The 13,364-nt window shown below is 43.2% G+C and overlaps 1 protein-coding gene across 1 annotated transcript in view; it reads left to right on the forward strand.

Annotated features, from left to right (window-relative positions):
- Positions 1-8,528: 8,528 nt before the first annotated feature.
- The window catches only part of Mypn (myopalladin), a 75,397-nt gene continuing 70,561 nt past the window's right edge, over positions 8,529-13,364 (forward strand). Inside the window, exons 1-2 of the mRNA XM_050140200.1 lie at positions 8,529-8,708; positions 9,204-9,326. The gene's annotated coding sequence lies outside the window, so the exon portion shown is untranslated. The remainder of the gene's footprint in view (positions 8,709-9,203; positions 9,327-13,364) is intronic.

Below are 13,364 nucleotides of genomic sequence, written 5' to 3' on the forward strand. Positions count from 1 at the left end.
TTTATGGGGAAGCCAGGTGTAGCGGCACACACCTTTAATCCCAGTGTTTGGGAGGCAGAGCCAGGCAGATCTCTGGATTCCAGGCCAGCCTAGTCTTACATAGTGAGTTCCAGGACAGCTAGGGCTACACAGTGAGACCATGCCTCAATAAATAGATAGATAGATAGATAGATAGATAGATAGATAGATAGATAGATAGATGAATAAAAAATTATATATATTAGGTGTGGGGAGGGAGTTGGAAACATGGCTCAGCCGTTAAGAGGGTTTACTGCTCTTCCAGAGAACCAGAGGACTGTCCCCAGCATCCACAGTGAATGGTTTAAAGTCACATGGAACTCCAGCTTCAGGGGAATCTAATGCCCTCTTCCAGCCTTTCAGGCATATGTACACAGACACGAACACACACAAATCTTTTTTAAGAGCATTTTTATGTGTTTGATTCTCAAGGAATTTACCTGGGTATATAAATGCAAGTGTAGTTCAGCTACATACAAAGAGCAGGGCATGGAGACACACACCTGTGTGGTGCTTAGGAGCTGGAGGCAGGGAGATGAGGGGTTCAGAGCAACGGGCAGCCACTAGCTGTTTCATCGCATCCTAAGTAAAAGGAACAGTGAGAAAGGAACAGGGAGAGGAGGCAGGGAAAAGCTGGTGGAGGTTTTGGTTGAAGACAGGATTTGTGCAGAAGGTGAGACCTATTGACACAGGGCCAGGAGGATCACGTTTCTAATTATACCAAGGCCTTTCAGCACGTAACAATTACCCGTGCATGTGAGACACAGTGTGGCGTGGCTATTACAACATGTGTTTTCTTCTTACTCTTGACCAGAGATCTGCAATATTGCCGGCAGCTGACAAATAGATTTGCCTCTAGTTCACTGAACACTGCCCTCAGTTTTTGTGTTTAAAGATCTCTGCGACATTTGGGGGGCAGAGGCATGCAGATCTCAATGAGTTTGATGCCAGCCTGGTCTACAAAGAGAGTTCCAGGACAATAAGGGCAGTTACAAAGAGAAATCCCATCTCGAAAAACAAAACAAAGGAAGGAAGGAAGGAAGGAAGGAAGGAAGGAAGGAAGGAAGGAAGGAAGGAAGGAAGGAAGGAGAAAATGCCAGATGGATAGACCAGATGCAGAGAAAATGTAAGCTTAGACCAGTGGTCCTCACTCAGCCTGTGGGTTGTGACCCTTTGGGGAGTTGAATGATTCTTTCATAGGGGTTGCACATCAGATATCCTGTATATCAGATATTGATGCTACAATTTGTAACAGATTATAACAGTAACAAAATCACGATTATGAAGTAGCTACGAAATAGTTTTACGGTTGGGGTCACCACAGCACTAGGCGCTGTATTAAAGGGTTGCAGTGTTGGGGCGGATGGGAGCCACTGGTTAGATAAAGATATAAAATACAGATTCCTTTTGCATTCTTCACAGCCAACATTCTCCACACTCTCTCCTTATTCTCTTCCCTTTTCGGCAACAAACTCATCCCATTTGACACATTTACTAATTCCATGATAAGCTACATGAATTACGATGATAATTTCTCAGAATGTGTCTGATTCTTTGCTATTTCAGCCAATTTTATTAAGGTGTGTGTGTGCATGTGCATGTGTGTCTTAAACTTTCTCTTCCTATTTCTGTAAAATAGACATCAAGTCCCTAAGAGTAACGGTTTTCACAACTTCTTTGCCTATCAAAACATAGAAATCAAGATGAGCAACCTCTTTTGGCTTTCATGAATAGACAGTGGGGACCAATGATAAGAGGACGCATTCTAAACTAGAAGACCAATGTTCGAACGCTCCCAACCGTGCACGCCACTGTCGGGTTACTTTGGGGAAGACACGCTTCTTAATTGCCCTTAATTGCCCCAGTATACACTTGTAACGTTAAGCCTTGGAATTGCTGGAAATTAAAAGAGAGTAACTCCTTTAATTAGAGTTAGAAACACTGGTTCCCATTTCTCCCCTCCAGCTGTCGGTGTTAATGTGTTACTCATATATCTTGAAGAAGAGCACTGAACTTTGATTCTGAGACGACCTTAGCCCAAAAATAGCCTCTGAGTGGGATCACCCAGAGCCTGACATACCAGCACATTCCACGCTAACACTCTACAGGGAGAACTCAAACCTACCTCTTGCGTGCAAAAATAGAAAATTATTGACTTGTGTGAATGTGCTCAGAAATAACATTTAAATGTCGTTTCAAATGAACAATGCTCTTAAATTATTTCGGCAATTTGCTGTAATGAATAGAAACCTGAAAAAGTCCTGGAAGGTCCCCTGCCTGCCTGTCAGTGCCCTTCCTCTGAGCATCGTTTTGGGCTTGTCTGCAAAGTAAGTCACAGCACAGGCTAAAATCTGGCAGTAGTGAATATTCGGAAGCATCTTTATTCCCTGCCCACTAAATTTTTTCCTTCCTCTCGTTGGTCTAATCATACCGAAGGATTCCAGAGTACATGTCAATCAGAAACAAACAAGTTTACATAGATTCTCTTTAGGGTATATACTAGAAGAAAAAGGCATGTTTCATATTCTGTTAACCTAACTTAGTCTTTTAGCAAAAATGTTGGAAGTGGGAGCATTTAATTGTTTGCAATGGTTATGAGCATATATTTATTTTTACTCACAAATGATAAATTTCAAACACGTAGAACACACCTTTTGCCTCTTTTGAAGTCCCAGATTCTCCCGAGAGGAAAGAACACATAAAGTGAAGTGCAACCTACATGAAGCTCTCAGCGAAGTTTCTAGTGCATGGCACAGGAACGCTGACTCATTTTTACCAAAATAGTGAGTTAATATCTTTGAGATTACATATCTGATATTAATTATTTTGAAGTTTTGTAACTTAGCGTTTCTCACAGAATATTTTAAAGATACGTTTATTCCTTGTGAGTTTCATACAACATAGTATGCTTGTTCACCTCCCCTTGCCTAGCTCCTCCTAGATCTACCCCCTCCCTCACTTTCCTACCCGTCCAACTTTGAGTTTTCATCTTTTTCCCACTATGGAGTTCAGTTTGTGTTGCTCAACCATTCTTGGGTTTGCCCTAGAGAGCAGTTTACCTACCAGGGGTCCCACCTCCTTATAGAAAACTGTCTCTTCTCTCTCGCAGCTATCAAATTCCAGTCACACCTCAGCTAGCGGTGGGATTTCGTTCCCACTTCCCCACCTCCAGGGTGAGATTTTGTCTGGCTCAAGCTTACACAGACCCTGTGCGTGCTGTCGCAGTTGCTGTGAGTTCCAGCGTGCAACTGCGCTGCTGCGTCCAAAACAAAAAACGAAAGAAGACAAACACGGCTCCCTTGACAAACGAAAGAAGACAAACACGGCTCCCTTGACGCTACCTATCTCCCGCTTCTGACAACATCTCTGTCTCCTCCTTCACAAAGATTCCGAAGGCTTGTGGGAAGGGGTGTGATATGCATGTCTCCTTTAGGCCTGGCATCCCACTGTCTCTTACTCTCTGTGCGTGGGTCAGCTGAGAGTCTCTGTGTCGACTGGCATCTACTACAAGGAAAAGCTTCTCTCGTGAGGGACGAGAGATGCCCTAACCTGGAGTCCTGAGTTGAACTCCACCACTCTTCGATTTGTTGTGGTTTCAATCTTATTTTACATGTATGAGTGTTTTGCCTGCATGTACGCCTATGCAGCATTTACATGTCTGATCCTTGTCGAAACCAGAAGAGGACAGCAGATCCCCCAGAACTGGAGTTAAAGACGGTTGTGAACCACCATGTGGGTGCTGGGAATTGAACCTAGGTCCTCTGCAAGAGCAGCAGGTGCTCCTAACTGCTGACACCTCTTTGTTTTTGTTCTTTCATTTTTTTTTTAAACCAGAAAGTTTGGCAAGTTGTGGGCCACATACCAAGTTCAGAAATGTGCAAATGAGAATACACACACATCCTAGAACCAATTAGCTGATTTTGTACTTTATTCCCATCTCATATCAACTGTGAACAATTGAGGTCATCCCCCAAATAAATACTTAATTTTTTTCATTACGTGTATCCATTGTACATGGTCCTGTGTTTCATAAACAGGAAGCTTACCTAATCACTTACATTTGTGTGTATTTGCATGTGTTTATGTGCACACACATACACACACACACACACATGCTCTGCAGATTGAACCTAGGGGCTCATGCATTCTATACACACACTTTCCCACTGAGCTGCTCACCAGGTCTCAGGACATACCTTCACAAAGGTCTGGGAACAGGGACTAGAGAGATGGCACTTAACAGTGCTGACTGCTCCAGCAGAGGACCTGGGTTCAATTCCCAGAATCCATATGGTTTTGGTTTCCAGCACCCTTGTTGCGTGGTTCATAATTACTGCCTGTAACTCTAGCTCTGGGGCATTTAGCGCCCTCTCCTGGCCCACACACATGTGACATACACTCTCACAGACACACACATACACATAATTAAAAATAAAAACTAAAAGTTCTGGGAACAGATTTTGTTTCTTGGAAGTAATACTTTCTATACTTATATCTATACAATATAAGCTTTGATATGTTTGGAGATAGACTACACTTCCAGTGTTCATACCAACAGCACAATAAAGTAAGCATTGCTGTGTGTTAACTGGAAACTACACTGTAGCCTCTAAAGCTGGGGGCACAAACAGGAAGCATTTAGCAACAGTAATTGATTGTACCCTACATTTACTTAACTAAATGCATTACCCATAGTCTCTATTTTGTACAAATTAAAGCCTCTCTGTGTCCTATGTCTTAAATTTTGTTTTCCAGAATTACTTGGTTTATTTTAAGTGTATTTTATGTTTTCAGTTAGCATATATGACAAGAAGATTCCTTAGGGAACCGTCACTAATACTCAGTGTGGTGGATGTGCTTTGGAACCTCTGGTCTGAGAGGTGGAGCGTGTCTGTGTCCATCGTCATCTCCGTTATTATCCACCCCACCACTGCTGCGGGCTAAAAAACATCATTACAGACTGGGTTATTAAAGTCGATCTGAAAGAGCAATGTGTTCTAAGCAACTGTCCCTGGATCTGCAACAGAACCCCGTGAATACCCTTCGTTACTCAGGCTGGGCTGTATCACATTTCCTCCATGCTTCTCGTGTGCCTGCTACAAGCTGGGCAGTGAGAGCCGGGCTTTAGGTGATCCTAGCTGGATCTAGGGATGGCGCCTCTCCTGATACAGGTAATGGCAACTTTCCTTTATAGGCTCATGCGTGTAAACAGGTCTGTGTAGCTTGGGAAAAGACTGTTAGAAGGTCTTATAACCAATGAGTTTTGAATTGATAGTTTTTAGATTTTTTTTTTTTCAGTTTTTGCAGGTTAATGCTCTTAGGGTGAAAAAGAAACTTCTTAAGAATGTCATTGTATTTCTCAGTTGTATAAGAGGGTTGTACAATAGCTTATGCTCTATCTCTTCATTTTATTTGAAATGGTTAAGAACTTGTCCCTGGGGTGAAAGTGATTTTCATTACAAAAACCTGGAAGATGAATTTATATTGCCGGTCTTTAAATATGATACCAGAGGGGGAACCTCAATATAAAACAGCAACTTTAAGCCAAAGTGCTTAAAACTTTGCTATGTGGGAGCAGTTTCTTTTAGACATCAGAGTTTATGGTGATATAGAAAATAGGAAACCAAAATGTTACGCGAATCTCCTAGCACGGCGATTCATGTCTCTCCTCCGAGGGAAGACAGCTCCGTCGTAGATTCCCAGATTCCTCAGAGTCCCCATGGCTCATCCCAGTGTGACTAAACTGTGTTAAAGGAACAGCTGAAAGCAAGTAGAGAACCCGGCTTAAAACGTAACAACATACGTAGCAGGGCTGCCCTGTGTTATGGGGAAGGCTGAAGACACGTAACCTTATATTTGCTTGTCGCGAGTAAGTTAATCTATGACTATGTTAGGTTTTTAAAAGCTTTAAATTTTTTTCTCCATATTAATAAACTCTGGTAAGAAAAACCAAGAGGTTTGTGGTACAATATTAGTTTAATTGTTACTAATGAGCAAGGGAAGAACTAAGACAAAATCTAGAATAAGAGTTTGCGATATGATAAACAAAACACCTCGTAGTTGCTGAGTAATACCTAGATACCTAATACTCAGCTTTTTAAAAGAGCCAAAAATGTGTACAGTATTTGTTTTTGAGAATGTCGAAGGGCAGAAATTCTTGGCCTCTTCTGTAGTTCTTTCATATTTTAAGCAAATTCTAACATCTGGTTAGAATACCCAGTTTCACTGTCCTACCGACTCTGGTCAGTCTTTGAGTGTGGAAGCTCTGGGGATGGGAGGACAAAGGCAGAGACGGGGGCAGCTGAGAGACAGCAGCAAGGAGCAGGGAGAGGGAGAAGAGCAACCAAATCAAGTAGGTATTAAAATGCCATGCAGAAATCTGTTACTTTATATGCCAATTTTAAATTCAATTAGAAATGTCTTTTCTTTTTTTTTTTTTCCTTTTTTTCTTTTTCTCTCCCCCCCCTTCTCCCCCCCCCCCCCCCCCCCCGAGACAGGGTTCCTCTGTAACTTTGGAGCCTGTTCTGGACCTAGCTCTTGTAGACCATGCTGGCCTTGGACTCACAGACAGAGAGAGATCCGCCTGCCTCTGCCTCCCAAGAGCTGGGATTAAAGGTGTGCGCCACCACCGTCCAGCTTCAGATGGAAATTTCTAAAAGCAATCTAACCAGATAACTCAGCTCTTCCTGTGTTCCTGTCTTTCCTTAATAATAATTTTTTCTCCCCTCATAAACCTGGTAATCAAAGGTACAGTGACTCCTCCGATGTGACCCAATAAACAGATTTCATCTTTCTCCAATGCGCTATAGGAAGTCTCAAGATGACTGAAGAGGATAAAGATCTCTTAGTGAGTTCTACGAGGGCAGGAAGATGTGTGCACTTTGCACACTTCTTTATACATGCTGCCTGGTACAAGATCGAATTAGGTAAATGTTTATTGAACGAACGGATGTAAAGAAACTTACAAACAGTTATGTGATTTAGTAATAAAACTAAATTTTAAACCAATCTATTTCATATATTTTATGTCTCAAGAATGTAAAAATGATCCTTGGGAAAATAATCCCCGCCTTTAATCCCAGCACTCAGGAGGCAGAAGTAGGCGGATCTCTGAGTTTAAGGCCAGCCTGGTCTGCAGAGTGAGTTCCAGGACAGCCAGGGCTACACATAGGAAAAAAGAAAAAAAAAAAAGGGGGAGGAAGGAAGGAAGGAAAAAAAATTCCTGGCATTCAAGACTGAATTTCGGAATGTAATCTTCTGACCAGACAGCAGTGTTAAACCAACCTTTAATCTGTACTAATGGAGCTAATGTTTTTCAAAACTCGTGGCTTTGGAGCCTGTCCTGGAACTAGCTCTGTAGACCAGGCTGGTCTCGAACTCACAGAGATCCACCTGCCTCTGCCTCCCTGAGTGCTGGGATTAAAGGCGTGTGCCACCATCGCCCGGCCTAATAATAAGAGTTTATTGTACTGTTTCGGTAGTCATTTTAACCTGACCAATTTTGTGTGTGTGTGTGTGCGTGTGATGTGTGCATGATATGTGTGTCCACACACGTGTGTGCGTGTGTGCATGTGTGTGTGGTATGTGTATGTATATTTGTGTGTGGTATGTATGCTTGTGTGTGTGTGGTATGTATGTGTGTCTCTGTGTGTGTGTGTGCATGTGTACACATGCGTGTGAGTGCAGTGCTGGAGGAAGCCAGAAACATCGTCTTGGAGGTGGAGTTACAGGTGGTTGTGAGCTTTCTGACACGGGTTCTGGTAACCAAATTCAGGTCTTCGGTAAGAGCAGTCAGGGCTCTCAACTGTGAACCATCCTTCTAGTTTCCTTTTTAAAAGAACGTTTTTTAATTTTAAAGTTACATTTATTTGTGTGTGTGTGTGTGTACATGCAAAAGTTTATTTTTTTTCACCACTGGGTCCCAGGCATTGAATTCAGGTCACTAGCGAAAGCCTTTACCCATGGAGCCATCTTGCTAGCCCTCATTTAACTTTTAAGCTTATCCAATTCATGGGATTTTAATTTAATTTGTTTATTTTTATAGGATCTCACTATGTAGCCCTGGCTGGCCTGGAACTTACTAGGTAGACCAGATTAGCCTGGAACTCACAGAGATCTCGCATCTGTCTCCTGAGTGCTGGGACTAAAGGCACGTGCCACCACATCTGACCTAATTTTTGTTTTATTTTTGTTTGTTTGTTTTTCGAGACAGGGTTTCTCTGTAGTTTGGAGCCTATCCTGGAACTAGCTCTTGTAGACCAGGCTGGCCTTGAACTCACAGAGGTCCACCTGCCTCTGCCTCCCGAGTGCTGGGACTAAAGGCAGGAGCCAGCCCGTCTCGAGGTTGTGAAGACAGTCGTTTAAATGTGTTGTTCCTGTATTGATTCTCGAGCCAATGGAGTTTTCCTCTATTTTTTTTTTGTCTGTGCTTTGGAATTAGCTCCCTGTGGACAGTTTTAAAAAGCTCTTGGCTTCAAGTTGTCAATTTCCGCTTTGTATTTCCTTCTCAGTGTCTTAGCAGATAAATGGAAGTCAGATTTCCATTGACTAAAATTAAAGATACTGGACCAATGGGATGGCTTAAAGGGCGAAGGTGCTTCTGGCAAGCTTGATAATCTCCGTTTGACCCCCACATCCCATAAGGTGGAAGAAGCCAGCCAGCTCCTGAAGCCAGCCCTTCATCTCCACAGGTACACGGTGGTTCCTGTGCACCCCCTCTACATGCCCCGCACACAAAAACTCACCAAGATAAACATACCTGTTTTTTTTTTTAAATTAATAACAGCAAAAATGTCACATTCTGATGCGCCTTTAAAGTAATGCCATTTTCTTTGACAGGTGGAGTGTGATATAGCTCATTTACTATTAATTCAAAATGTCAATCAATAAACACGCCGGGCTTCCAGCTGTAAATGAAATTCTGTAGGTAGAAAAATACCACTGCCCCGGGGCTCCCGTAGGTGCTGTCCCGCAATGGAATCCCTTTGCTCAGTCTTTCTCCTGTCCAATCAGGCGGAATGTTTCACAGGCACATGGTTTATACAGCTCAAAATAACTTGGGACCCGTGAGCTGACAAATGCTCTTGGCCGCGGTGGTGACAGGTTGCCCAGCTTCTAACAGCCATCTTCACCAACACTAAGGTTAACTCGGAGTGCTCTATGGACGGCTGCTCTCTCTTTCCAAGGGCGTGAAGACTCTCCCCTTTCTCCCGTGTTTTCACCCGAAACTTCTCCTTGGATAATTGTCATCTCAGAAGAAGTGAGCCTGGGTTGGACATCCTCATCTGGGTCAACTAAAAAAAAGCAAGGTAATATCCAGATTTAAGTTCAGAAAGTGTGTTCCGGCAGTGGGTTGCTGACTCTGGAGAAAGGGACATTTCAGAGAAGTAATTACTGCTCCTTAGAGCGAAACCTAGGAGAACTTTCTAATTATGCCTGATGAGATACACAGTTAAATGGAAAATAAGGCTTTCTATTCCAAAGCTTTTGGACCGGGATGAGACTCACGGAGATGGTATCCCATTTGAGTCCCTGTTTGGGTTCTAAGGAACAGTACTTCAGGGGAGGAAGCGGTGGCAAATCTGACTGACATTTTCTGCATACGCACCAATTATACTAATGTGTTCTACATGGAGAATATGTGTGCGATGCCTGCTTCCCTCTTAAAGGAATCAAATCTGAAATAGTATGACTCCATGGTTGAAGACTTTCATTTAAAACTTTTTTTTTTATCCTGTAAAAGGATCTGCTTGCTATATTTAGGGTTGGGAGATCTGCCCCCTGGATTAATGTACACAACAGCTGCAGAAAGTCCTGCTCAAGAGACACTGCGCTCTCTCTCTCTCCTTTCTCTCTCCTCTCTCTCTCTCTCTCTCTCTCTCTCTCTCTCTCTCTCTCTCTCCCTCCCTCCCTCCCTCCCTCCCTCCCTCCAGCTGCATCAGATACTTGATGGTCACTGGCAAATGTTTGGCCCGGTACACTGTACTCTTAGCTCTTAGCAGTAATTAGAGGCATAGCTCGAATATTTTTAAAACTATCCAAGCAAAGAGAAAAGGCAGATGACTCGGTGTCTCCAGTCAAAAGGGGTGCATGACGTGAAGAGATGGCATCACCTTGTCCACAGATCTTCGCGTGTGCGTTAAGAGTCGCTCCCGTCATGCCGTTTACGAGAGACGAAACTGCTAGTCTAGATTTTTTCTCTCTCCCAAATCGTTAAGGTAATTTGATCATTTTCACATTAGTAATAATTTAGTAATGAGAAAATGAATTGTAGAGGCTATGAATTAACTTTTGTCATAACTCTACAGTTTCTCCTTAGTCATACACTCAGAGGCACTTAAAATCTAAAGTGTTTTTCTAGGAAGTCAAGAATGTCTATATATGTATAGGTACTATCTCTGACATTCTGTTTGACAACAAGCAAAATCTTTGAAACCAAGGCCACCGCAGGAAATCTGAGGTACAGGGAGAGGTGGAGTGAGTAAGTGGACTCTGAAACAACTGGCCACTAGGCAATTCTGGAATGTCGTCTGTGTCCCCACTGATACTGCGTGGTTAAGGAGACTTACACTTCTGGGAGGGAGGCACCAACTCTTTCACACGTCTATAATTTGCTGCAGAGGCTCCTCACGTGCTCCTGTTACAGGAGCATACACCGTGCACACCCACGGGGATGGAGAGAGGGTGGGACAGGTAAGGCACGCGCTGCCAAGTGTCTGACCTGAGGTCCCTCCGCAAGACCCGCTTCACAGAAGGAGGGAACAGACTCTCAAAGGTTCTCTTCTGACCTCCACACCATGCAGTGGCACACACGTACAATATGGCAACAACAGTGTTGTTAAAAGGGATCCACTTAGAAATATAGTTTATGAATTCAGTAGGGGGTTATCATGCAGATCAGTTTTGGAATTGATGGAGATAGTTTTTACAAAAGAAGTTTTGAAAAGAAATGACCTAGAAAGGTTGTTTTTTTGTTTTTAAAAGAAAAAAAAACAGCCTTTTCCCCTTGCTTGGAGATGTTTTCATGAGTTTCTACCATTGTCTACAGAACATTTTTAAAACATTTCTAGAGTGTCACACTTGTCCTTCAAGGGAACAACCTGCCTGTATGTATGTGTATCACATGCGTGCCTGGGACCCTCAGAGGTCAGAAGACAGCAATGGAGCCCCGGGAAATGGAGCACTAAGGACTGAACCTCTCTGGGTCCACTGCAAGAGCAACAAATGCTCTTCTCTCCCCTCTCTCTCTCTCTCTCTCTCTCTCTCTCTCTCTCTCTCACACACACACACACACACCACACACTGTATGTGCTAAGTAGATGCTGTCCCATGGAACTACTCCAGCCTGCAAACACCTTTCTAGCCCTAGATCCCATCGCCAGGCCCTGAGATTTCCTGGTCACCAGTTGTCTGCTGTGTCTCAGCCTCAGTAGTGACTGGGCTCTGGCGTCAGGATCTCCTACACTAATCTCTTACAGGTTCTCTCACATCGGTCCCCTCCTGTGTACAAAACTGCTATGTTGCATAGCCAATCTCCCTTTCTTGAGCATCAGTGAAATCTTTCTTTCCTACTCCCTGGCCTCTATCAGTTTATGAAAGCAACGAGAGAACGGCCTGCTCGCCTTTGCCGTAGTTCCGTAGTTTCTCAAAGTGCTTTCACCGGCAGACTCTGGCCTTCGGGAGGGGTCTAATTAAGAGACCCTCCCTCACTGATTCTCCTTGTGTGGGCTCGGCTTTGCCTGATTCCAACACACGCTTTTTCATCTTTAAACAAACAAAACAGACAGACAACTTTTTAAAACCCAGGATCTTGCTGTGTAGCCCAGGCTGGTCTCAAACTCACAACCCTGCTCCCTCAACCTTCTAGGTGCTGGGATTGCATGTGTGTGCCTCTGGCTTCACCCCCGACGTATTCTCTTCCTGGGTCTGTTGTGTGGATTTGTCTGTGTCTGCTGTTTTTCTTCCTCCAGACCAGAAGCTCTTGAAGAGAATGAGCCTCATTATTTCTGGACTTTGGCACGTTCCCATATCTCGTCCCCACGTCTATCTACACGAATGCATTAAATTACCAATACCATTCACATTACAGATAGACTAGAAGGAAGACAAAGGGCAAGATGATCAATGTAGTAGCTATCAAGGGATAGGCATTGAAATGGTGTGAAAAGTGCATCTCACTGGCAGTCCAGTGTTTCACAAAGGTATTCCATACATAGTTCCCCAAGCAAAGGTACCTCCCAAAGGACTCGCTTCTGCTGGGGAATCCTGGGAAATCCTATCTGTAATCTCAGCACTCAGAAAGCTGAGGCAGGAGCATTGAGGGAGGCTAGTCTGAACTTAGTTCTTCTGTCTTAAGGGGAAAAAATTGGGGCCAGTGAGATGGTTCTGTAGGTAAAGGTGTCTACTGCCAAGCCCGGTAACCTAAGTTCAGTCCCTGAGACCTGTAGGTAGAAGGAGAGTGGCAGCTCCCACAGGCTGCTCTCCGATGTTCACGTATAAACAATGGCACACAAGAGTATGCAGCCATCTTTCGCTCTCTCTCTGTCTCTGTCTCTCTCTCACACACACACACATTCTCTCTCTAAATGACTAAAATGTAGTTTGTTTTTTTTTTTAAAAGAGCAGTACTCAGGAGGTAGAGGCAGGAGGATCAGAATCTCAAGGTCATTCTCAACTACAAATTGAGTTTGAGAATAGAGTTGTCTACAAGAGAACCTGTCAGAAAGACACAAAGTCCGAAAGAGAACATTGTCTCATTGTTCCCCTAATGAAAAATCTAGGCCTAGTAATTATGTATCAGCAGAAAATAGTTATCGTAAACGTGCACATTGCTCTATTTTTAAAGCGCTTTCGAGACAAACCTAGGAAGTAAGCAGGGGATTTGTGTGTGTGTGTGTGTGTCTGCAGTTGAAGGTAAGTAGCTTAAACTTTTCCTGTCCCAGAATTCTTCCTCAGTAACTATTAGACTGCTTTTGTGTCAACCTAGAAACTAGATTTGATTTTATGGGTTTGTTTTGTTTTTGTGGTGGTTTTATGAATGTGTTCTCCACACTGCACTGAATGTATAGCCGTGTTTAAAGAGCTGTGTGTCAAAGATATTTCCTGTTTTACAGTTTTATTAAGGTTAATTGACAAAAGTTGTGCTTGTTGATGATAGTAACATAGTGTTTTTATTATATATATGTATTGTACAGTGATTGAGTCAAGCTAATAATTACATACTTATATTTTGGCATACACTGTTGTATTGGCTATAGTTACCATGCTGCACGGAGAATCTCCAGAACATATTTCTTCTGTCTAATTGAGATTCTGGCCTCTTGCACAACCTCTCCTCACCTCCAACC

The sequence above is a fragment of the Alexandromys fortis genome, unplaced genomic scaffold (assembly GCF_014885135.2).
Source record: "Alexandromys fortis isolate MF-2015 unplaced genomic scaffold, M_Fortis_MF-2015_v1.1 scaffold_9, whole genome shotgun sequence".
Taxonomy (NCBI): Eukaryota; Metazoa; Chordata; class Mammalia; order Rodentia; family Cricetidae; genus Alexandromys; species Alexandromys fortis.